Source organism: Xyrauchen texanus, chromosome 13 (assembly GCF_025860055.1).
Source record: "Xyrauchen texanus isolate HMW12.3.18 chromosome 13, RBS_HiC_50CHRs, whole genome shotgun sequence".
NCBI classification, from domain to species: domain Eukaryota; kingdom Metazoa; phylum Chordata; class Actinopteri; order Cypriniformes; family Catostomidae; genus Xyrauchen; species Xyrauchen texanus.
This window is the reverse complement of record NC_068288.1, coordinates 46,711,399-46,739,255: the sequence shown is the minus strand read 5'-3', so window position 1 is coordinate 46,739,255 and position 27,857 is coordinate 46,711,399. Positions and strand designations below refer to the sequence as shown.

General features: G+C 44.4%; 1 pseudogene; it reads right to left on the bottom strand.

The window, feature by feature from the left end:
* The window catches only part of LOC127653558 (R3H domain-containing protein 2-like), a 90,556-nt pseudogene that overhangs the window by 34,051 nt on the left and 28,648 nt on the right, over positions 1 to 27,857 (bottom strand).

Genomic DNA, 27,857 nt, shown 5'->3' with positions numbered 1-27,857 from the left:
TCTCATCTAGGTCTCGCTGTCTCAGACCGACATAGTGGTCGGGGGATTTAGCAATACAATACTACAATATCCACGACGACACAACGTTCGATAATGCAACAGTATTATTATTTTGCGCCCTTCAAATGCAACCAATCACATGTATCTTTTTGTGACACAGCCGTTGGCGCTCATCCATCCATATAACATTATGCCTCAGTGAGTGAGTGTAGCGTAGAGCGTAAAGAGCACAGTCAGTCAGTAGCATGTCTGCGAATTCCTTGGTCATAAAATTTGCTTTCGTAGAACACAATGAGTTCTTCTGCACATCGGCAAATAAAAAGAAGCATTCGGCGAAATGTAGATTCTGCAAAGTCTGCTTGACAGAGACAGCCGGGACCACCTCAACGTTCACCGGACACCTGGAGCGTAAACACAGGGAAAGGTAAAGCTATCTACCCATTTGCAAACTCGTTGAGAACACCTTTCCAACCTCCCATGACCAAACAGATCATGTATCTGCTGAATTATTGTTGTTTATCATGTGTTCTCACACGTACGGTATAAGTTATTTAGGGACATATTTTTTGCAAGCCGCTCTAAGGACGTAACTAACGTTAACCTGGTGAAGAGTGTAACGTTACATGCTAAGTAACGAGATTTTGGGTAACTGCACAACTGACAGATGACTTTGAGCGCACCACCAACTGTGTGTGTGTGTGTGTGTGTGCGTGTAACCATAGCGACAAAACGACCAACTTTCGGATCCTGCACTTAAGCCTATAAATTATGAATGACTTTATATGTAATTGCTAAAAACAAATGAAGATTTCTAGAAGAATATTTCAGCTCTGTAGGTCTATACAATGCAAGTGAATGAGAATAGTCCTTCCAAGCTCCAAAAATCAAATAAAGGCAGCATAAAAGTTTTTTTCCCCTCCGGTCTCGACTTGGTCTCGGTCTCGACTTGGTCTCGGTTTAGGCAGTCTCGACTACAAGTCTAGCGTGCGCGCACACACACACACACACACAGACAGACACACACACTCATATACGCACACACACACACACACACACACTCATATACGCGAGCCCACACACAGACACACACACGTACACACTCATATACGCGAGCCCACACACAGACACACACACTCATATACGCGAGCCCACACACAGACACACACACGTACACACTCATATACGCGAGCCCACACACACACACACACACACGTACACACTCACATACGCGAGCCCACACACAGACACACACACGTACACACTCACATACGCGAGCCCACAAACAGACACACACACGTACACACTCATATACGCGAGCCCACACACAGACACACACACGTACACACTCATATACGCGAGCCCACACACAGACACACACACGTACACACTCACATACGCGAGCCCACACACAGACACACACACGTACACACTCACATACGCGAGCCCACACACAGACACACACACGCATACACACTCACATACGCGAGCCCACACACAGACACACACACGCATACACACTCATATACGCGAGCCCACACACAGACACACACACGTACACACTCATATACGCGAGCCCACACACAGACACACACACGTACACACTCACATACGCGAGCCCACACACAGACACACACACGTACACACTCACATACGCGAGCCCACACACAGACACACACACGTACACACTCACATACGCGAGCCCACACACAGACACACACACGTACACACTCATATCGCTGAGCCCACACACAGACACACACACGCACACACTCATATACGCGAGCCCACACACAGACACACACACGTACACACTCACATACGCGAGCCCACACACAGACACACACACACACACACACACACACACTCACATACGCGCGCCCACACACACACACACACACACACTCATATACACGCGCCCAAACACACACACACACACACACACACACACTCACTATACGCTAGCCACACACACACACACACACACACACACACACGCACACACTCATATACGTGAGCCCACACACAGACACACACACTACACACTCATATACGGAGCCCACACACAGACACACACATACACACTCACATACGCAGCCCACACACACACATGCACACATCATATCGCCACACACACACACACACACACACACACACACACACACACACACTCATATCGCACGCCACACACACACACACACACACACACACGTACACACTCATATACGCGCCACACACACACACACACACACACACACACACACACACACACACACACACACGTACACACTCATATACGAGCCCACACAGACACACCACATACACACTATACGCACACACACACGCGTACACACTCATATACGCATGCCACACACACACACACACACACGCATATACACACTCATATACACACACACACGCATATCACATACACACACACACACACACACACACACACACTCATATACGTAGCCACACACACACACACACACACACACACACACGCATACACTCATATACGCTCCACACACACACACACGCATACACTCATATACGCCCACACACACACACACACGCACACACTCATATACGCGGGCCCGCCCACACACACACACACACACACACACACACACACACGTACACACTCATATACGCGCGCCCACACACACACACACACGTACACACTGACACACGCATACACTCATATACGCCAGCCACACACACACACACACACACACGCATTACACACTCATATACGCTAGCCACACACACACACACACACACGACGATACACACTCATATACGCTACCACACACACACACACACACACACACACACACACACACACACACACACACACACACTCATATACTCGCGCCCACACGCCCACACACACACCACACACACACACACACACACACACACGTACACACTCATATACGCGCGCCCGCCCACACACACACACACACACACAGACACACACACGTACACACTCATATACGCGAGCCCACACACAGACACACACACGTACACACTCATATACGCAAGCCCACACACAGACACACACACGTACACACTCATATACACGCGCCCACACAGACACACACACGTACACACTCATATACGCGCGCCCACACACAGACACACACACGTACACACTCATACGCGAGCCCACACACAGACACACACACGCATACACTCATATCACAAGCCCACACACAGACACACACACGTACACACTCATATACGCGAGCCCACACACAGACACACACACGTACACACTCATATACGCGAGCCCACACACAGACACACACACGTACACACTCATATACGCGAGCCCACACACAGACACACACACGCATACACTCATATACGCGAGCCCACACACAGACACACACACGTACACACTCACATACGCGAGCCCACACACAGACACACACACGTACACACTCACATACGCGAGCCCACACACAGACACACACACGTACACACTCATATACGCGAGCCCACACACAGACACACACACGTACACACTCACACACGCGAGCCCACACACAGACACACACACACACACACACACACACACACACTCACATACGCGCGCCCACACACACACACACACACACACACACACACACACACACACACACACACTCATATACACGCGCCCAAACACACACACACACACACACACACACGTACACACTCATATACGCGCGCCCACACACAGACACACACACGTACACACTCATATACGCGAGCCCACACACAGACACACACACGTACACACTCATATACGCGAGCCCACACACAGACACACACACGTACACACTCATATACGCGCGCCCACACACAGACACACACACGCATACACTCATATACGCTGAGCCCACACACAGACACACACACGCATACACACTCATATACGCAAGCCCACACACAGACACACACACGCATACACTCATACACGCGAGCCCACACACAGACACACACACGTACACACTCATATACGCGAGCCCACACACAGACACACACACGTACACACTCATATACGCGAGCCCACACACAGACACACACACGTACACACTCACACACGCGAGCCCACACACAGACACACACACACACACACACACACACACACACACACACATACGCGCGCCCACACACACACACACACACACACACACACACACACACACACACACACTCATATACACGCGCCCAAACACACACACACACACACACGTACACACTCATATACGCGCGCCCGCCCACAGACACACACACGTACACACTCATATACGCGCGCCCACACACAGACACACACACGCATACACACTCATATACGCGAGCCCACACACAGACACACACACGTACACACTCATATACGCAGCCACACACAGACACACACGCATACACACTCATATACGCGCCCACACACAGACACACACACGTACACACTCATATACACGCGCCCACACACAGACACACGTACACACTCATATACACGCGCACACACGCACACGCACACACTCATATACGCACACCCACACACAGACACACACACGTACACACTCATATACGCGCGCCCACACACAGACACACACACGTACACACTCATATACGCGAGCCCACACACAGACACACGTACACACTCATATACACACGCACACGCACACGCACACACACGCACACGCACACACGCACACACGCACACACTCATATACGCGCGACCACACAGACACACACGTACACACTCATATACGCGCGCCCACACACAGACACACACACGTACACACACATATACGCGCGCCCACACACAGACACACACACACATATACGCGTGCCCACACACAGACAGACAGACACACACACACATTTTTTAAATCAAAAAGGGAAATGGAAAATGCACACAGCAGTCACGCTTCGGTCTCTGGAGATTTAAGTTCTATTAACAATTCAGTAGTGAAACACTGCAAACATTATTGCTTTTTGTTTACATCTAAAAGACAAGATAGATAAGTCTCACTTTGCGATGACGGTGAAAGACCGTGCCCATTATTTAACATTACAGTAGATCATTACATTTACAATCAGATAAATGCTGTTGTAAAAGGCAGCTTTTATCAGCAGAGAAACCTCAACTCCATTTGAAAGGTTTAGAGAATGCTGTTCATGCTCTATGACATCCTGCCTGGACTATTGTAATTCCCTTTATTCAGGAATTTCTCAGCATAACCGCTCATGCAGACGACTGGAATGGAGCATGTTACCCTGGGATCACCCTCCCATCACTGTTGCCAGTTCAGTACAGGACTGATATTAAGATCTTATTATTTGTTATTAGTGAAGCTTTACACAATCAGTCTCATCAATATAATGCTTAACCAGTTTTCAGGCATTCTATGTAGTTGCCCCTAAACTATGGAATAGTCTTCCCCTTCACGTGCATTTGTCTGTCGATTGAGGATGTAAGCTCTGAAACGCATGCAGTGTGTGTCTCTTGTCCTTTATTAGAGACGCTTTTTAACGTTGGTATGTGTACATTTGTGGTTATTTTTAAAAATCCACACACGCACACAGGTGTTGCTTTCATTGAGGTACTGAATGCATATGAGCAAGTATCTACCTGTGATTCTGGAGGTCCATCTGTTGAAAACGGTCCTGATGATTCATCACAAACGGCGAGACTCCTCACCAGCTTCAGTTTTACGTTAGACTGAGACAAACAGAGTGGATGAGCGGATGAGGGGGTTGGAGATACACGCGGAAAAGGACAAATCACAGACACACCAACAGCAAAAATTCTTCGGAAGATCTGTTAAGGCGAAGTAATTGGGGACTGGGTGTTCCCCAATTTGTAACGGCCAATTCCCAATGCGCTCCAAGTCCTCGTGGTGGCGTAGTGACTCGACTCAATCCGGGTGGCGGAGGACGAATCTCAGTTGCCTCCGCGTATCTCATCACGTGACTTGTTGAGTGCGTTACCATGGAGACGTAGCGCGTGTGGAGGCTTCATGCTATTCTACATGGCATCCACGCACAACTCACCACACGCCCCACCGAGAGCGAGAACCACATTATAGCGACCACGAGGAGGTTACCCATATGACTCTACCCTCCCTAGCAACCGGGGCAATTTGGTTACCCCATGTGACTCTACCCTCCCTAGCAACCGGGCCAATTTGGTTACCCCATGCTACTCTACCCTCCCTAGCAACCGGGCCAATTTGGTTACCCCATCTGACTCTACCCTCCCTAGCAACCGGGCCAATTTGGTTACCCCATGTGACTCCATGCTCCCTAGCAACCGGGCCAATTTGGTTACCCCATGTGACTCTACCCTCCCTAGCAACCGGGCCAATTTGGTTACCCCATGTGACTCCACCCTCCCTAGCAACCGGGCCAATTTGTTTACCCCATGTGACTCCACCCTCCCTAGCAACCGGGCCAATTTGTTTACCCCATGTGACTCCACGCTCCCTCGCAACCGGGCCAATTTGGTTACCCCATGTGACTCTACCCTCCCTAGCAACCGGGCCAATTTGTTTACCCCATGTGACTCCACGCTCCCTAGCAACCGGGCCAATTTGGTTACCCCATGTGACTCCACCCTCCCTAGCAACCGGGCCAATTTGGTTGCTAAGGAGACCTGACTGGAGTCACTCAGCATGCCCTGGTGTCTTATCATTGGCCGAAATCCACTTCAGACACGGGAGAATTGAAAAAAGCTATATTTAAAGGGCGCACACCGCACAGGTTGGACAGTCAAGATTTACTGGTGTTTTACTGGAACAATTCGCATGGGATTAGTATATTTTAATTTTTTACCTGCGTTTTATAATCGGTAAAAGACACCGTTACCTTCACCGGCGGGTTAACGCGCAGTCTGGTAAAAAGTCAGGAAAAATGACTGGCATGACAGATTTGAACAGGATTAAAAACATGGAGAAGCACTGGCAAATATTACAATACCCCACGTCCCCATATAAAGCAAGTAAGTTGCAATTGCGTAAAATGTGATTTGAGTTGCATTATGGAAGTTTTCCGTGTTGAGAATACGGTTTTGAGAGTTAAATCTTGACTGACTGGCTTTGTGTGCATGTGCTTGCACATCTGGAAAAGAAGCGCCATCACACTTGGCATGTGTGCCAACTAGAGCAAAAGCTACAGGACAGAGCAAGAGGTCGACAGCAAGACAAACTCATGTCACGAGATTTTACAACAGACCTACATCCAAAACTACAGACCAAAAATAGAAACTCAGCTACCTGCTACAAGCTCTGTCTGCGAGTTGCTTAAACGTGCTTATTTTTGTACGCTCGCCCATCATACTTCACATTGGGTTGAAAGGATTAGTGGATCACTTAACCGCTCAAAAGTGTGTGTGTTTACCTTGGCTCGTTTCCTAGTGTGGCCATGATTCTGACAGCGTCTCTGAGGGGGGCAAACAAAAATATAAGTGACAACATCGAGTCCCACGTTAATGAACTTTAGCACCAAACAAAACAGCAACTAGCTTTGAAACAATTTGGACATTCACTTTTTTTCCCAACATCAATATTGAAGGTTGAAGGTGTTTTAACTGGTCACCATCAGTGTCAGAAATTAACTTCGGTTAAGGGGCAATATTGTCCAACAGGATTTGATTTTGAGGTGCATTTTACCTTTATTAAGGTATTTTTAACCATTAAATACATTCTTCAGGTATTTAGTGACCAGTACCTCATTACACCTTTACCTCAACCAATTTTTAGGAGTTATGCCCGCTCTTCTTCAATATTCCTCAACCTTTATCTTATGAGTCATCGAACAATAAAAACATGCCAAAATAGCAATATAAAAAATATAATATTAATATTAATTACCATAAGTATATAGTGTCTTTATTGACATGATCAGGGCTGGACTGGTAATCTGGCATACCGGGAATTTTCCGTTGGGCCGACGCACTTTAGGGCCGGCTGTGGTTCAGGTGGTACAGCGGGTCGGCTGCCAATCGCAGGGTTGGCGGTTTGATTCCCGGCCCACATGACTCCATATGCCAAATTGTTCTTGGGCAAGACAACCCCAAATTGCTCCCAATGGCAGGCTAGCACCTAGCATGGCATCAGTGTGTGTGTGTGTGTGTGTGTGTGTGAGAGAATGGGTGATTGGGACACAGTTTAAAGCGCTTTGGTAACCTCCAAGGTTAAAAAAGCGCTATATAAGTGCAGACCATTTACCATTTGGGGCCGATCAGGGGCGGACTGGCCATAGCGGGAGTGTGTCTGTCTGTGCGCCTGCGTGCGTGTGCACATATATATGCGTGTCTGTGTGTGTGTGTATATGAGTGTGTGTGTGCGTGCGTGCGTATATGAGTGTGTACGTGTGTGCGTATATGAGTGTGTACGTGTGTATATGAGTGTGTACGTGCGTGTATGAGTGTGTACGTGTGTGCGTATATGAGTGTGTACGTGTGTGCATATGACTGCACACACACACACACACACACACACACACACACAGCACACGCACGCGTACACACACGCACTCATACACGCACGTACACACTAACATACGCACACACACACACGTACACACTCATACACGCACGTACACACTCATACACATACACATACACACACACACACACACACACACATATATTTTATTGTTATTATTATTATTACCCCCCCCCCCCCCAAAAAAAAATTAGGGCCAGTTGCTATGTAAAATCCCAGGCCGATTTCTCTTCCCAGTCCAGCCCTGGACATGATATATAATAGTGTTGCAATATATATTTCCACTTCCATAAATCATACTTTGATTATTTCATATCTATATTTTTAGTTTAAGCTTACTAACACACGATGCATATTGCTTTCTTTATAAGACAAATGAGTGCCATATTCATTCATACACATGACGACTATATCATGTTGATCTGTGCAATACTGGTAAATTATCAGTATCACACATGCGTGTACACATACTTATTTTACATGCTATGTGTTACTCAAAGTGGTGCATTTCGGAACAACTGGAACATTTACATTCGGTCACAACGCATATACTGTAAATGTGATCTTTAATTAGGGTGAACAGATGACCATGATGAAAACAAATCGGGAACATAATGGTATTATTAAAAGAAATGCATTGGAATATTTGACAAATTACACCAGAATGCAATGCTCAATTACTCTGAGACAATATGCCCCTTTCTTTCTCTAAACAGTTAACGCTAATTGATATAAATATCCTTAAAACACAGAGACCTTCCGAAACAAACAACAATAGTTAACGTGCTCCCACACAGCACAGATTCACTGGCTTTTGACCAGCATGTCAATATGCAGTGGCCACCTTTACCTGGGTTATTTTTAGGACATTTTATAGAACATAAAACACTGCAATCTTTATTTGGCGCGTGCATTCCTGGAAAAAGCCTGAAAAAAAGTCAGTAAAAATACTGATATGCTCGTTTTGTTCAGGATTAAAATCAATGAGAAGTTAATCATTACATTGCCCCACATAAAGCCAATCCTGTCCGTAGAGTGCTTTATGACATCACAAGGCTGTTTGATACAGGGATATTACTGATGGTATGTCAGAGGACGTATATTAGGAAGGAGACGCATTTGTTATTTTTTGCGAATGTTAAAGATTTGATTCCAAGTGAAACTCTATTTTGTGTTTACTCAGATTACTTTTGTTTTATGTTAGATTTAGCTTGAATTTTTAAACAATATAGTATGATATATACACAAAAACAGAAGAAATCAGGGTGGGTGCAAATACATTTTCACAGCACTGTATACTATTAAATGAGGACTGTTTTGGTGCATATATATGCAATAAGTGGAAATCAGGGAGGAAAATAACAATATTAAAAAAAAAACTATGTCATGACCCCTTTAATATACTGCCTGCTTTCAGTGCTTCTGTCAGCGCTGTGTGAGCAAGCGGCGCCCTCTAGCGGTCTTGATGGCATTATCCATTATACCAATAAAATACAGAATACAAAAGGTTTTTTTTGTTCTTTTGGTTAAAACTTATGTGGTTGACATTTTCGGGGAATTGCCCAACATATGCATGGAAGAATTTGAAGAGATTAATCATATACGCAGTACATACGTGTAAAATGTAAACAGAATGCAAGAGTATAAATCAACCTTTTTTTCTTATCAATAATCGCGTTTTCATATTTAGTTATTTTTGTAACTTTTTAAATATGTTTATCTTCCATTTATCACATCACCTGGTGAGTGTAGGTTTACGTGAGTGTGAGTAGGTTTGCATGTGTGAGTGTGTGTGTAGGTTTGCGTGAGTGTGAGAGTGTGTAGGTTTGCGTGAGTGTGTGTGTGTAGGTTTGCGTGAGTGTGAGTGTAGGTTTGCGTGAGTGTGAGAGTGTGTGTGTATAGGTTTGCATGTGTGAGTGTGTGTGTGAGTGTAGGTTTGCGTGAGTGTGAGAGTGTGTGTGCGAGTAGGTTTGCGTGAGTGTGAGAGTGTGTGTGTATAGGTTTGCATGTGTGAGTGTGTGTGTGAGTGTAGGTTTGCGTGAGTGTGAGAGTGTGTGTGCGAGTAGGTTTGCGTGAGTGTGAGAGTGTAGGTTTGCGTGAGTGTGAGAGTGTGTGTGTGTAGGTTTGCGTGAGTGTGAGAGTGTGTGTGTGTGAGTGTGTAGGTTTGTGTGTGAGTGAGTTTATTATAATTATTTTTTTATAGTATGTCATGACCCCTTTAATATATTGCCTGCTTTCAGTGCTTCTGTCAGCGCTGTGTGAGCAAGCGGCGCCCTCTAGCGGTCTTTATGGCATTATCCATTATACCAATAAAATACAGAATACAAAAGGTTTTTTTTGTTCTTTTGGTTAAAACTTATGTGGTTGACATTTTCGGGGAATTGCCCAACATATGCATGGAAGAATTTGAAGAGATTAATCATATACGCAGTACATACGTGTAAAATGTAAACAGAATGCAAGAGTATAAAACAACCTTTTTTTCTTATCAATAATCACGTTTTCGTATTTAGTTATTTTTGTATCTTTTTAAATATGTTTATCTTCCATTTATCACATCACCTGGTGAGTGTAGGTTTACGTGAGTGTGAGTGTGTGTGTAGGTTTGCATGTGTGAGTGTGTAGGTTTGCGTGAGTGTGAGAGTGTGTGTGTGAGTGTGTGTGTAGGTTTGCGTGAGTGTGAGTGTAGGTTTGCGTGAGTGTGAGTGAAGGTTTGCATGTGTGAGTGTGTGTGAGTGTAGGTTTGCGTGAGTGTGTGTGTGTGAGTAGGTTTGCGTGAGTGTGAGAGTGTAGGTTTGCGTGAGTGTGTGTGTGTGAGTAGGTTTGCGTGAGTGTGAGAGTGTGTGTGTGTAGGTTTGCGTGAGTGTGAGAGTGTGTGTGTGAGTGTGTAGGTTTGTGTGTGAGTGAGTTTATTATAATTATTTTTTTTTATAGTATGTCATGACCCCTTTAATATATTGCCTGCTTTCAGTGCTTCTGTCAGCGCTGTGTGAGCAAGCGGCGCCCTCTAGCAGTCTTTATGGCATTATCCATTATACCAATAAAATACAGAATACAAAAGGTTTTTTTTGTTCTTTTGGTTAAAACTTATGTGGTTGACATTTTCGGGGAATTGCCCAACATATGCATGGAAGAATTTGAAGAGATTAATCATATACGCAGTACATACGTGTAAAATGTAAACAGAATGCAAGAGTATAAAACAACCTTTTTTTCTTATCAATAATCACGTTTTCAGTATTTAGTTATTTTTGTATCTTTTTAAACACGTTTATCTTCCATTTATCACGTCACCTGGCCAGGTGGTTCTGGACATCATCAGACTTCAGTGTAACGGGTGGTTTGGAAGTGTCTTTGCTACTCTAACAAGTCTGCTTCCTGTACATGGACATGTTGTTTGTATTTCGGGTGTACCCCCTCGAGGAGTGCGTCCTGTTACCTGTGCATCCTGTGAAAGGTTCTCGTCAGGTTCTGTACTGTCTGCGTTGATGTCGGGCAGAGACGGGCTGCTTTTACCGCGAGTGCTTGCGGGATCATCGGTGGACAGGGTGCCCTCCCCCTCCATCATCCCGTTGGGGGGGAAAACCACAGACATCTTGCCTTATAAGTGCACACCTGCACACCCAGACAGCGGGCTGATACACACAGATAGACACACAGACAAACATTGATGTGTGAAGTGTGTTAGACCTCCTCAGGTGAACATTTTATTAAGTTTAAGCCCTATATTGTAGAAGACGCCAGACGGCTTGTTTGTCCATTCACTCATTACCTGACACACTTGGGGCTGTAGGGTAAAGGTGTGTGTATTCGTCACTTCTGTTGGTTTTCCTCTGTGTTGGGGGGCACGTAATGTATTCCTATAGTTCAGAAGAGGGTGGGGGGGTCGACATGGTTAAATTGGGTTTTCAGTTTTCCTGCATCTTGCATGAGGCTTTCAGCTCCACCTGCTGGAGAGAGAAACAGGTGATATTAATATCTCGACCACTGCACATTTTGGAAAAAGTCTCGAGTCATTTGGATGTCTCATGCATAAACGTTACATAATATGCACAGTACACATACACTATACTGCAGATAGTAAGAGTAGCATGATAGTATGCAGTTCAGGGATCATGGATAAGGATGGCCCGCTGGCCGGGGTCAACTGAAGACAGTTTAGGGTCAGGTGATGGAGCCGTCACTTCCCATTTAAATCAGTAATGTGGTGTCAATAGCCTAAATCTTATATTAATTTCTCTTGTTACTTATGCCTTGTCAAAATTCAGCATTTGGTTTTCAGTGATGTAATAAATGTAGAAACTGCCAGAATGACTCGTGATAATCCTAGAAGAATACATCAGTAATGTTTTGCATCGTATGCCACCATTTAAGCAAAAGTGTATTATTTATTTTAAGAAGAATATATATATATATATATATATATATATATATATATATATATATATATATATATATATATATATATATTTTGTTTTAGCATATAAACATTCATTGCTAAAAATAAAATATTCTATTTTTTTATTATTATTTTTTTGTGTGTGTGTTGGGGCCAAAGGAAAAATTATTTAAAAAAAATAAAAATTATAAATAAATTGAGCCCTGCTATTGGAAACATTCTTACATAAAATCACAAAAAAGATGAAAAACTGGATTGTGGCAGAACTTCAGTCTCATTCCCACAAGAACACATCCAACCTGTGTGTGTGTGTGTGTGTGAGTGAGTGTGTGTATAGGTTTGCGTGTTTGTGAGAGTGCGTGCTTGTGTGAGAAGGTTTGTGTGTGTTTGTGAGTGTGTGTGAGAAGGTTTGTGTGTGTTTGTGAGTGTGTGTGAGAAGGTGCGTGTGTGTTTGTGAGAGTGTGTGTGAGAAGGTTTGTGTGTGTTTGTGAGAGTGTGTGTGTGAGAAGGTTTGTGTGTGTTTGTGAGTGTGTGTGTGTGTGAGAAGGTTTGTGTGTGTTTGTGAGTGTGTGTGTGTGTGAGAAGGTTTGTGTGTGTTTGTGAGAGTGTGTGTGTGAGAAGGTTTGTGTGTGTTTGTGAGAGTGTGTGTGTGCGTGAGAAGGTTTGTGTGTGTTTGTGAGTGTGTGTGTTTGTGAGAGTGTGCGCTTGTGAGAGTGTGCGCGTGTGTGAGAAGGTTTGTGTGTGTTTGTGAGAGTGTGTGTGTGAGAAGGTTTGTGTGTGTTTGTGAGTGTGTGTGTGTGTGAGAAGGTTTGTGTGTGTTTGTGAGAGTGTGTGTGTGAGAGTGTGTGTGTGTGTGAGAAGGTTTGTGTGTGTTTGTGAGAGTGTGTGTGTGCGTGAGAAGGTTTGTGTGTGTTTGTGAGTGTGTGTGTTTGTGAGAGTGTGTGTGTTTGTGAGTGTACGTTTGCATGTTTGTGAGTGTGTGAGAAGGATTGTGTGTGTGAGAAGGTTTGTGTGTTTGTGAGAGTGTGTGCATGTGTGAGATGGTTTGTGAAAGTGTGTGCGTGTGTGAGAAGGTTTGCGTGTTTGTGAGAGTGTGTGTGTGTGTGTGTGAAGGTTTGTGTGTGTTTGTGAGAGTGTGTGTGTTTGTGAGTGTACGTTTGCATGTTTGTGAGTGTGTGAGAAGGATTGTGTGTGTTTGTGAGTGTGTGTGAGAAGGTTTGTGTGTGTTTGTGAGAGTGTGCGTGTGTGAGATGGTTTGTGAAAGTGTGTGCGTGTGTGAGAAGGTTTGCGTGTTTGTGAGTGTGTGTGAGAAGGTTTGTGTTTGTTTGTGAGTGTGTGTGAGAAGGTGTGTGTGTGTTTTTGAGTGTGTGTGAGGTGTGTGTGTGTGAGGGGTGTGTGTGTGTGTTTGTGAGTGTGTGTTTGTGAGAAGGTTTGTGTGTGTTTGTGAGAAGGTTTGTGTGTGTGTTTGTGAGAAGGTTTGTGTGTGTTTGTGAGAAGGTTTGTGTGTGTGTTTGTGAGAAGGTTTGTGTGTGTGTTTGTGAGAGTGTGTGTGAGAGTGTGCATGTGTGAGAAGGTTTGTGTGTTTTTTGTGAGTGTGTGTGTTTGTGAGAGTGTGTGTGAGAAGGTTTGTGTGTGTTTGTGAGTGTGTGTGTGTGTGTGTGTGTGTGAGAGAAGGTTTGTGTGTGTTTGTGAGAAGGTTTGTGTGTGTGTTTGTGAGAGTGTGTGTGTGAGAGTGTGCGTGTGTGAGAAGGTTTGTGTGTTTTTTTGTGAGTGTGTGTGTGTGTGTTTGTGAGAGTGTGTGTGAGAAGGTTTGTGTGTGTTTGTGAGAGTGTGTGCGTGTAGGTTTGCGTGTGTGAGTAGTGTGTGTGTAGTGGACACATTTTTTAGCCTTTTTCATCTAGAGAGTACCACTTGAAATATCTTCACAGTTCATTATTTTATTTTCACATGTTTCCTTATATTAGAGGACACTTTCAAAGAATATGTTCCTCACTCACAATGACAGCCAAATGTGCACACACTAAAAATACTTTTAAGAGCACACAAGTCAAAATGCATAAGGCGGCAACCCTGAGCAGACGACACGCTCAAAGCACTGAACAAACGAGGAAACTCCAACACTGACAACATACTGCAGAGAGAGAGAGAGACCGCGCTCGAATAGCTGGGATTCCCGACTGCAGAAAAGACGTCATCAGCGGCACATGACACCAGTGCCCAATCATTCACACACACACACAGTCAGTGTGCTGCAGCAATGAAACGTTCCTCAAGACATCAACTGGGGTTGGGGGGGGGGTGGTACTGTTGGGTTCAGGGGCAACAATAAAAAGCAAACGTGCAACTAACCGGGAGAGAGAGAACAAACCTGCAAATGAAATGCAAGAGAAGCACTAAATAGTTTACAGGATAGATAAAGACAACATCCTCTTAATGAACACTATTTATCAATGAATTCTTCAAGGACTTTAAGTTCATATAAAATCAGTGTGTTTAATCACTGACCCACGACACTTCCTCGGTTCTCATTTTAACCACTAACAGTTCTAAACATAAATTACTAATATTGGCATTATATTCATTTTCTGTTATAGCATCATCTCCTGTAAAGCTGCTTTGTTGTGAAAAGTGCTCAACAAATAAATTTGACTGGACTTGAACATAAAGTGCCACTAAATGACCGATAAGAACCTTCATGAATGAGCAATCTCTCTCTCTCTCTCTCTCTCTCTCTCTCTCTCTCTCTCTCCTCCTGTTGCCAAGGAAACAGTGACGTCATCCTCCGCTCCTGCCACTTGAGTTGGAGACGAAGAGAGAGGTGATACTAAAATAAATCTGTGACTGAGAGCAGCAGTCAAACGTTTCTTGGCATAAAGTGTTTCAGGACAGCATCTCCCAGCCTGCCAATCAAGATGCCCTCCATGATGCCAGCCTGCTTAAAAAGCAACACACCAATGGTGCTGCAGTTGGGGGGGGATTAGGATGGGATTGCACTACATACATTGTTAATTCTTGACATTTTATGTGTAATAATGATATGAGCTGTCATTATTTGAAATAATGTGTATAATTTACAAGTAAAAACATCAAGTTTACATTAATTTGTATTGCAAGCACAATAACGGTACTGTCACTTTAAGAGTTTAACGCACGTCCTACATACAAGTGGTAATGGGGGGAGGGGTCGAGCAGGACTGGACGAGTGGTCATGGGGGGTCGAGCAGGACTGGACCGAGTGGTCATGGGGGGTCGAGCAGGACTGGACGCAGTGGTCATGGGGGTCGAGCAGGACTGCACGAGTGGTCATGGGGGGTCGAGCAGGACTGGACGAGTAGTCATGGGGGTCGAGCAGGACTGGACGAGTGGTCATGGGGGGTCGAGCAGGACTGGACGAGTGGTCATGGGGGGGTCGAGCAGGACTGGACGAGTGGTCATGGGGGGGTCGAGCAGGACTGGACGAGTGGTCATGGGGGGGGGGGTCGAGCAGGACCGGACGAGTGGTCACGGGGGTCGAGCAGGACTGGACAAGTGGTCATGTCAGTGAACCGGCAAGCAATTTTTTCATCTCTCTCTCACTCACTGTCGATCTGCCTCGCCTTTTCCCTCTCATCTTTGTTCCCCGTCCCCAGCTCTAGAGAGGCGGGGAAAAGCCTGCTGGCAGGTGCAGACAAAAGGGAGAGGAGGGGGAGGATGTACGTCATGCAGGGGGTTCCCCGGCCTGAGGCAAAGGAGGGAGGAGTGTGACGAGGAGGGGGGTGGGGCCGGGCCGTGAGCCTTGTTGATGAGAGAGGTCAACAGAGAATGGTCAGACTGGTTTGAACTGAAAGTCTACAGTAACTCAGATAACCACTCTGTACAATTGTGGTGAGAAGAATAACATCTCCGAATGCCGTTCTGAGTGTTGGCGCAGTTTTGGCAGGTGGTTTTAATATTGGGGCTGATCGGTGCATTTTAATCTCAGAACGTAGCAGTTAAAGACACCTAATATAAAGTGGGACCCAAGAAAATAAACCTGGATGTGTTTTTGCAGTTAATAGAAAAGAGAGGATGAGAAAATGTGAGAAAAGTACAAAAAAATTATTATTTATCTACAAGGTTCTACTTGCACTTTTTAAAGGGAGAACATTAAAATGACATGTTAAAGTGTTAAAGAGTTTAGGACAAATGTATTTATATTGCACAATATAGAAATATTATGTAGTATTTTAATATAATAATGTGATTCTGTATATGATACATTATATAATTTATATATCAGATTGGCTGGATACTGGTTTTGTAACAGTCTGTGTGGGCTGCAACGAGTATGTGTGTGTGTCAGAGAGAGAGAGGGGGAGAGCAAGAGTGTGTGTGAGAGAGAGAAAGAGAGAGAGAGAGAGTGAGCGCGCATGTGTGTGAGAGAGAGAGAGTGTGTGTGTGTGTGTGTGTGTGAGTGAGCCAGAGAGAGTGTGTGTCAGAGAGAGAGAGAGAGAGAGAGGGGGAGAGCGTGAGTGAGAGAGAGTGTGTGTGTGTGTGTGTGTGTGTGTATGAGCCCGAGAGAGAGAGTGTGTGTCAGAGAGAGAGAGAGAGGGGGAGAGCGTGAGAGTGTGTGAGAGAGAGAGTGCGAGAGAGAGAGTGTGTGTGTGTGTGTGAGTGTGCCCGAGAGAGAGAGAGTGTGTGTCAGAGAGAGAGAGAGAGGGGGAGAGCGTGAGAGTGTGTGAGAGAGAGAGTGCGAGAGAGAGTGTTCTGTGTGTGCGAGCCCGTGAGAGATAGAGAGAGAGAGAGAGAGAGAGAGAGAGCGCCCGAGAGAGAGAGAGAGAGAAAGAGGGAGGGAGGAAAGCGAGTGACCATTCATTGATGTCAGATCACTGTAATGCATTGAAAAGCAGAAAATGTGTCACTAAAGGATTCCCTGCTTTAAGAGCCAACACACAGCACTTGTGTGTATGCCTGACTGTGAAACATCCTGCTGCACAGACGGAAAGAAAGATGGAGAGATGAGAAGAGGTGGAGGGACAGCAGAGGACGGGAAACAACAGAAACAGAGAGAGGTGGGGGTAGATGAGTCAGAGTGAGTCCCACTGGACTGAGTGGGCTGTGAGGGGGAGGATGGCGTCACAAGCCCTGATGCTGAGAGAGAGAGAGAGAGAGAGAGAGCGAGCGTGGGGGGGGGTCTCATCTATTAAGACATTAGTAATAGACTAAAATATTCAAATATAAATAAGTGTTAGTTCCCCTTGTGTTGGGTGCAAAATCTTCCAAAAGCCTTCTCATTAATACATTGATGATTTGTTGGACTGTCACAATTATTACACAATCGCCTGATCACAATATTTTGTTCAAGCTGTGAACATTTGAGATGACCACAATTACGGCGCACTTTCACAAATATCAATCTCATTTTACAGTCAGGTATCACACACATCGACTTTTTTAATTTAAGTAAAAATGTAAACAAAGTGAAATCAAAGCTCTTCGGTTTCAGTATAATTTATTGTTCAAATATAATTTATTTGTTGATGCCCGCTTGTTCCGTTTCTATGGAGATGATAAAACGATGAAACATTTTTTAATACACACCGAATAGCAAAGGTCTTCCTTCACGCCGAATAAGGTCTTCAGTAGGTTTAATGGAAGTAAATACATAATATAATAAGGGCTGTGCAATATTGAAAAAATGTCAGTGTAGTTGAAAATGCAGATATAAAGCTCATCAGTGCTGTGAGCACGCGGCGCCCTCTAACGGTACACGCCGAGCAGCAAAATGATCGCTTCCTAAATGTTGGCTATAAAGGCAGTACATTTGAAACACGTCACAGAACAAAGCAATAATTAGCGATCTATCTGAATCATCATGGTAAAGGCGATGTACCGGCTTTTATATCGTCTCGTGTTGTTAACTTATGTTAAATTTGAGCGCGGAGTCGCGCATATTTACACGTTCAGCTTATCAGATTGAGGGCGGCATCAAGCCAAGTGGCTGTGAACATTTGTTTCTCTTTTATATTCAGATATTGGTGGATTGACAATGTATCGATCTACAGCGTCTGCTAATATTTTACGCGAAACCTCGATTCCATGATTTCAATAAATCGCGTCAAAAACGAAAAAAAAAAAAATGGTCGGCCAGCTCTAAATATAGTATAAATGCAAAGTTGACCAAAATTTAAAAAAAAAAAAACATATTTTTGAAATATAATATTTGGATACATTCTTGTATTATAATCAAATATAATTAAATTAAATATTATTTGTCATGTCATTCTATCCCTGTACAATATTTTCCGAATATTTAAAGTCTCCAAGGAAAATATATATTACTTTATTATATAAATCTTAAGTTAACTATTATTTTTTTTAAATTAGTTACTTATAATAAAAAAAAAGTATAAATCAGTTCGTAAGGTTTATGTAGCCCCAGAGTGTGCGCGCGGAGCGGCATGATTTTGCCTGGAGCGAGGAGCGGGTTTTTTAAAAAATCAGAGCGTCATTGTTTTCTCTCGCTCCAAGAGCGCTCCGCTAATGCTCCATCATGGGCAAAACACCCGTTAACGGCCCTTAATGCAATAATTCACCATGTGTTAAGCAGTGTTAAACACTATTACATGAAGATAGAATTTCTGATATAACCAGAAAGAAAGAATTTTAAAATGCGAAGGTTACTTTCACTTTGTTTTCACGCTCCGTATTATTGAGCTTTCGGTAAAGCTTGACCTAACTACATAAATCTGTCTGTTTATTCTTACGTCAACTGGCATATAGTGAAAATTTATGACGGGATGGCGAGAACACAAGAGGGGAGGAGATTGCCACGATCAAAGGTTTGTTGTGAAATCCTAAACACGATGATAATCCGTTCACATGTGGAGAGAAAATCGAAAAGGTCAGATAGGTATATATATATATATGTGACAGGGTGGAGGGCGGGGCCGAGTCATGATGCTACACAGCTGGCCCTTAATCAGGCTAATCAAGCCTCAGAGAGGGATAAAGGCTGACTGGAGACGGCAGTGCGACAGAGAGAGATTTTTGGGCAGCTGTCCGACACCTTTGCGTGTTTGTCTTTTTGTTTAGTTCTACATTATCAAGGCGGTTCTCGCCGCCTCCTTTGCATTAATCCATTTACACTGGTGCCGAAATTCGCGAAGGAGGAGGGATGCGCCGTAGTAGAGTCCTTGCCACTACCATCCACCCCAATGGAGCAGCTGCAGCCATCCGCCGGAGGACTGAGGAGCCCGGCCACCGACCACCGAAGAGAGAAGGGGCACTTAACCGACCGCCTGGAGTGGACAGGGCCACTGCCAGGGGAGGAGGACTCCCCTACCAGCCGCTGAAACGGGGTGGGGTATGAGACCGCTGACCACGAGCAGGGCTCCTGTCCGACCGCCTGGAGCTGGAGAACCGCTGCCAGGGGCAGGGGAGACCCCTTCTGTTTCCTGAGAACGCGGCGGGGCGTTCCGTCCACCAGGGGCCGGAAAACTGCCTCCGATCCATCCGGGGAGGCACGGCTGTCGTCGTTGGAGGTTGGAGGAGTGGCCGAGGACCAAGCTACGGCATATCGGAGAACCGGCGAGTAAGTGTTTTTTCTCTCTCTCTCTCTCGCTCGCTGCTTCTCCATGTTGGCCTTTCCCTCTCTTTTTAAAATGTTTAGTTAATTTGGCACGATCGCCGTTAAAGGCGTGTAGGTGCCACATTTATTTATATTTCCCTCCCCTTGTCCCCTCCCTCATCCAGGTAGATGGGGAAGACCTTAAGCACGCCCCTCCTCAGGGAAAGGGTGGGGGGTGTACGTCATGCCGGGGGCTCCCGGAGAACAAGGGAGGAATGTGGCAGTGCGGAGGGCGGAGCCAGTTCGTGATGCTGCACACCTGGCCCCCAGACTAATCAAGCAGGAAATGGACAACCCGGAGTGGGTTACACATACTCGGTGTAGCACAGATACACCTTAAGAACTACCAGGGGGGCCCCATTCGCAGCATCTGCCATGCTAACCTCCCCCCATGCACATTGGCGGGAACAGCGCACGTCCATAGAACGACCTTTTCAAGACTTTCACCCACTGTTGCACTTGTGCATATGGTCGTGTGACAAAGTGATTTGAATAACACTAACAAGTGACTGTGATTCTGATTCAGTCACCACAGTACTAAAATATGCTTTCAAATGTCAAATTAATTTCAGTGGGAAGTTCTGCAGAGCTTGTCAGAGCGAGCAAGAGTAGCCAAAAGGGGCGGAGCTTAGCGAAGGATCATTTGTCAGGCAAATTTCATAAACGTGGCAGCCCTAGTACAAAATAAGCATTCGCTATCATTAACGGTGAATTGCATTGCTTCTGTGCCAATAGCACCATCCATCCATCCATCTCCATCCATCTTCAACTGCTTATCCTAAGTCGGGTCGCGGGGGCAGCTGCTCCAGCAGGGGGCCCCAAACTTCCCTATCCCGAGCCACATTAACCAGCTCTGACTGGGGAACCCCGAGGCGTTCCCAGGCCAGTGTGGAGATGTAATCTCTCCACCTAATCCTGGGTCTTCCCCAAGGCCTCCTCCCAGCTGGACGTGCCTGAAACACCTCCCTAGGGAGGCACCCAGGGGGCATCCTTACCAGGTGCCCAAACCACCTCAACTGGTTTCGACGCAAAGGAGCAGCGGCTCTACACCGAGCTCCTCACGGATGACTGAGCTCCTCACCCTATCTCTAAGGGAGAAGCCCGCCACCCTTATGAGGAAGCCCATTTCGGCCGCTTGTACTCCTAGTTCCTAGTACTCCTAGTTCCTTGTACTCCTAGTTCCTTGTACTCCTAGTTCGGCCGCTTGTATGACCTAGTTCTTTCGGTCATGACCAATAGCACCACCAAGCTAAATTGTTTTCAAACAGGTTTCCCAAAACACGTCAGCCTTTGGTTGGACAAACACGTAGTCCTGCTCGAACCACAAGCCACTACTGCTTTGGCTTGAGATGCTCAAACAGAGCCATGGTGCCGTTTACGCTTTTCAGAAAAACAAAATCAACCTACATATGGCTCACTAGTAGTCTATTCACTTTAATCATATTGCCAATCACCCTCTCTCTAAATAGCCATCAAAACACGAATGAGTTGACCACTTTTTATATGTAACATGACTTGGAAAGTGAGTGAGGCCAGATCGAGAGGAAAACAAAGATCTAAGAACCATCACGACGAAACCGGTGTTCTGCTAGACCATGATCCTTCTCTAGATGAGAAGAGGATATGTGTGGGAGAGAAATCACTCGGCCTATCTCCATCTTCCATTCTCTAAAAATAAGTGTGTCAGGTTAAAATCTCAGCCCTTGTTGGCTCCCGTTACAACCCTTATGCAATCGGCACTGTTAGCGAGAGAGCGAGAGAGAGAGAGAAAATTCTCAATGATGAAACTGCCGCCCCCATTGGACGAGGTCTGAGCCAATCGCACGAGGAGCTCCATGGCAACAGGCTCTGTCACCAAGAAAGGATAGATCTTCCTCCGCCCCCACGTGGCGCACATCTGCCCCGTCCCCCAATTACACACACACACACACACACACACACACACACACACACACACACACCTCTATGAATCACCCCAATTACAAGTGTGTGCCTTTAGAGGACAGAAAAAAAGTGTTTTAATGTGCTCTCTCTCCCCCCTTCCATTCTTTCTTCAGACTCTCGGCCGCTCTTAGAAAACACGATTGTGCAGCGATCACAGAGAGAAGCGCTAATCACGTCTTCCCGCTCTCACACAGGTAGCAGGAGACAAAACAGCCAATAATGTTTGCCATGTCTGTATCAGAGCAGCAAATCTCCAAGAACCTTACGTCCGAGAATAGTGGTCCGCTTTGAGCGTCGGTTAACTCTGTTAATTAGCACTGCTAAACGAGCATCTCGGTCATATGTTGCACATCCAAGCTTAAAGACATCGTGTTGACATTTTGAACATCTGAGCATCACAGACAGACCTGGGAGTTCCTTTCACAAAAGAGCACAGTCAGCAGGAACACTAGCGCTGGTGAAGAGGTTTCATCTTTACTGCATACAAAGCACAATTAGGTAAACTTTTCACCTGCAAATTAGCATAGCGGGTCTAAACATCAAGAACCTGAAACATTAAGGGAACTTTCATTAAAACTAGCTTTTTAAAGAGTCCAAACCTCAGTTGAAAAGGAGGCTGTATGGATTGAAGTGTCAGTGGTCACTGGATAACATGGCATATTTGAACATGATATATTATTCCAAGCAGAAGTGACATCCTATCCTGTTGTGGGGTACACGATTATTTCCAAAGCTTAAAGATTAGCTTGACCATGTCTCAACTCCAGTATAAAGCAATGTGACTGTACTACAGCAGACATTCAGAAATGCATATTTATCTGTCAGACATTTGGAGTTTAAGTAAAAAAATAATGATATGTGTGTGTGTGTGTGTGTGTGTAAAAGAGTATGTTTCAAATGTTTTGTGTGTGTATACTGTATATGTGTGTGTTCCTGTATACGGTGCATATATATATATATATATATATATATATATGTGTGTGTGTATATCGTGTGTGTGTGTATGTATACTGTACGTGTATGTGTATACATATATATGTATTTGTATGTGTGTATATGTATGTGTATATGTATATATATATATATATATATATATATATATATATATATATATATATATATATATATATATATATATATATATATATATATATATATATGTGTGTGTTTATATAGAGATGTGTGTGTATTCATATACACACACATACACACATATATTAGATATGAAAATGGTAGAAAAACAAAACATTTCATAACATTATTCTAAGATAACTGACAATTTTATACATATAATAATTGTGCAACAAAGTTTTATCATACAAAAGAAGCTGTTAAGCAGAATGTTAGCCTCAGTCACCATTCACTTACATTGTATAGAAAATAGATGCAATGAAAGTGAATGACTGATGCTATACATTCTGCCTAAAGGCTTCCTTTTGTGCTCCACGGAGGAAAGGAATACATTTTTCGAACAGCATGAGGGTGAGTAAACCATGACAGCAATGTCCTTTTTGGGTGAACTATCCCTTTAAGACAAACTACTCTATTTCTAAAACCCATTTACCTTTCCTGAATGAATCAATAAATCAGTATTCATGTGGACATCCATGCTGAATTAATAAACAAACAGTCATAGCATGAGAGAAGCAGCAGCAAATGGACATAAATGATCCGATGCGAGCAGCCCACGCTAGTGTTCTATAAGTGTGCTAGACTGACAGCCATTATTAGCAACACGCCGCAGGTTGACTGCATGATTGCTGCATTCAATGGAAATGTCAAAGAGAATGTTGACTCGCTGAAATTTTCCAATATTGCCACGTTGATTCGCTCATCTCTTCCGCTTCAGGATACTGATGGAAAATTACCTTCCTACAAACTTCATTTTTATGTTTTTTTAAAATTGAAAATTTTACTCTCACGATGCTAGGGTGTGGAGGCTGGTTGCCATGCGGTGATAAGCAGTGTCAATCTGAGCAACGAAGTTACTGGCGAAAGTTTTTTTATTTCATTAACACACGACGACAATGCAGCTATTTTAATGAAATGAAAATCCCACGAGAAACAAATACTGCAAGATATCAACAGTGCACAAAAAGAAGAAACATCTGTGTTTTGCACAACATCTGCACCAACTCTGAGTCTCTCCTATAGATTGCAAATCTGTAGGATTTTTTTTTTGTATGATTGGTTAGCAAAGTAGCACATCTCTCCTCCTCAAGACACATGAATTGAGAGATCATGTCTGGAGCACAAACACGGCAGAACGACTTGCAAACGCAACGTTTAATACTTAAATGTTCAGAGTTTGTCCAAATCACTACCCTAAGGTTTCGCTATAGTATATAGCACAAGCAGTATTCAATCTTTTTATATACATGCCCCTCTCACTGTCTTTAGGTTCTTCAGGGTGTGATGTTTCAGCAGAAACATTTAATGTAGTGGTACCCATTGTGACATGTTGAACCCTGGCTGTGCCCGCTTCACACAGAGACGTGCCATCTGCTCAGGCAGCAGCTGTATAAATATGGCGTTCATGTCCCCGTCAGTAGTGTTCATGGGCCGGGACCCTCCGCAATAGCAATCTCCCCGTAGGTAGTGATATCCGGGGGGACCGATCGCATTGGAGTGTGGTGCGACCGCACCGCACCAATTTGGAACGCACAATTCCCAATGCGCTCCAAGTCCTCGTGATGGCGTAGTGACTCGCCTCAATCCGGGTGCCTCCGCGCCTGAGACAGTCAATCCGCGCATCTTATCACGTGACTTGAGCGTGTTACCATGGAGACGTAGCGCATGTGGAGGCTTCACGCTATTCTCAGCGGCATCCACGCACAACTCACCACACGCCCCACCGAGAACCACATTATAGCGACCACGAGGAGGTTACCCCATGTGACTCTACACTCCCTAGCAACCGGCCCAATTTGGTTGCTTAGGAGACTCACAGCATGTGGAGGCTCAAGCTACTCTCCACGATCCACACACAACTCAGCACACGCCCCATTGAGAGAGAGAACCACTAATCACCACCACGAGGAGGTTACCTCATGTGACTCTACCCTCCCTAGCAACCGGGCCAATTTGGTTGCTAAGGAGACCAGACTGAAAGTCCCACCCCGCTCCGGTGCAACCAAATGAGGTGCTGGTGCCAACTTGGTGGCACTGATGCCAGTGCTTCAAAAGTTAAGTCTGGAGCCCTGAACATGTCAATGTAAACTATTTGTAAACAGTAAAATAATAAACATGGAACAAAAATTATATTCTTATTGATTGAATACTTGGATTTGTTTAATTTTAAAAACCAAAATGAGACCAAAATCACAAAAAAACGAAATAAATATAATTAGCAAAATTTTTATTTTCATAAACGTACCAAGTTAGAAGGTCCCGTGTATAATTAACAGCATTATCTGATGTACACAAAAGAGACACTATTACTGGAATACATCTATATGAATCAATATCAGACAGAATCGAAATCGGTTTCAATACCCAGCCGTACTTTGCAGCCCATTTTACTTCGCAATGGCATTTCAACAAATATTCAAAAATAAAAAACATTTAAATGGAAGGACTTGATATCCATTGGGAACAGAATGGATGGCAAAAAGTGGGCATTCAATCCCAGAATACAACCAGACTTGAGACTTTGCCGACACACCACCAGCATCTACTTTTGAGAAGGATTTTTACCAGGACAGATCATCAATCTATTGGGTTAACATTGTTTTACCTGCCCCATACAGCCCGAGTGACATCAGCTGAGAAGTAGCAAGTAATCAGATTTGTTTGGACAAGATTACAAAGACTTTTCTTTTTCTCTCTTTGGAATAACGTGCAATGAGGAATAACGTGCACAACAGGATCACGAATATTTATTAATGAAGTGAATGGAGTCATTTTTGGTTTCAGGTTGAATTTAAAGAATGAAGTCATCCATGTTTTAGGCAAGAATCACTGGAATATACATGCATAAAGTTTGTGCACTTGCTAGCAGCATAATAATGCTCCATAATTAACATTTCATCCGTCTTTCGGATGCGACGTTAAACTGAGGTCCTGACTCTCTGTGGTCATTAAAAATCCCAGGGCACTTCTCGTAAAGAGTAGGGGTGTACCCCGGTGTCCTAGCCAAATTCCCCCCATTGGCCCCTATCTATCATGGCCTCCTAATAATCTCCATCCCTGAATTGGCTACATCACTCTACCATCTCCTCTCCGCCAATAGCTAGTGTGTGGCGCACTATGGCTGCCGTCGCATCATCCAAGTGGATGCTGCCCACTGGTGGTGGTTGAGGAGATTCACCCTATACTATGTAACGCGCTTTGAGTGCCTAGAAAAGCGCTATATAAATTAAGGAATTATTATTATTATAATTACACTATATAAAATGATTAACATAGTATCCACTGATATAACAATAGGACTACACATGAGAAAGCAGTGAACCTGATGACTTTGACGGCAATTACGCAGCGAGCAGCTCTCATGGGTTAGTATTGATTTTCCTCTAGCTCGATCTCTTCACACACACACACACACACTCTATTTAAGGCTTTTTCCCACGGTTGGTCATTAGTATGCAAAGGAGACAGCGGCTATCAAGTGCATGCAGACAGCACAGATAAACAGACCCTCAAGCACAACGACACAATCACAGCAGACTTTTACAAACGATCAGCATCTTTATATTAGCTCACTGAAATAGGCAAGCTGTCCAGAAGGTTATATGCAATGATGAGAACGATGCTGCTCTCATTTCTAATAAATGAAAGCTTGCTCGTCTTTGCAAACGCCACTAATTAAAGCAAGTCACGTATAGTGACACTGTGGTTTTATGTCTGTGTGATTGACAGAGCTCAAAGCTAATTAAAATCCTGGCTGGCGCATCACATGACCGGGCTCAGATCGGAGAGGAGCAGATGGCCGAGGGAATGACGCTGGGAAGTGTGATGACTGCAATGACTGGATCAACTCATTCTCTTTTACTCAACACCAGCAATGATACAGAAGCATTCAGATAAATGGAATAACAGACGTCTAGAGCAGTGTGACCCCAGCTAAAAACACTGTTGCTTTGATTTATTTACTCCAAAAGGCGAACTCGCCAGACCTCATTTATTCTGCCTGTGCAACATTGCGATTAAACGGTGGCAGAACGCGATAAACAGTAAAACTATGTTTATGAAAATTATAATTAATAATAATAATAATATGATATACAGTGCATTTTTTGATAAATGTAAATGTATTATAAAGACAAAATGTAAATCTCATATTGGCATAAGTATTCACACCCTTAACTCAGTACTTCGTTGAAGCACTTTTGGCAGCGATTACAGCCTCGAGTCTTTTTGGGTATGATGCGACCTGGATTTCTGGATTTTCTGCCATTCGTCACTGCAGATCCTCTCAAGCTCT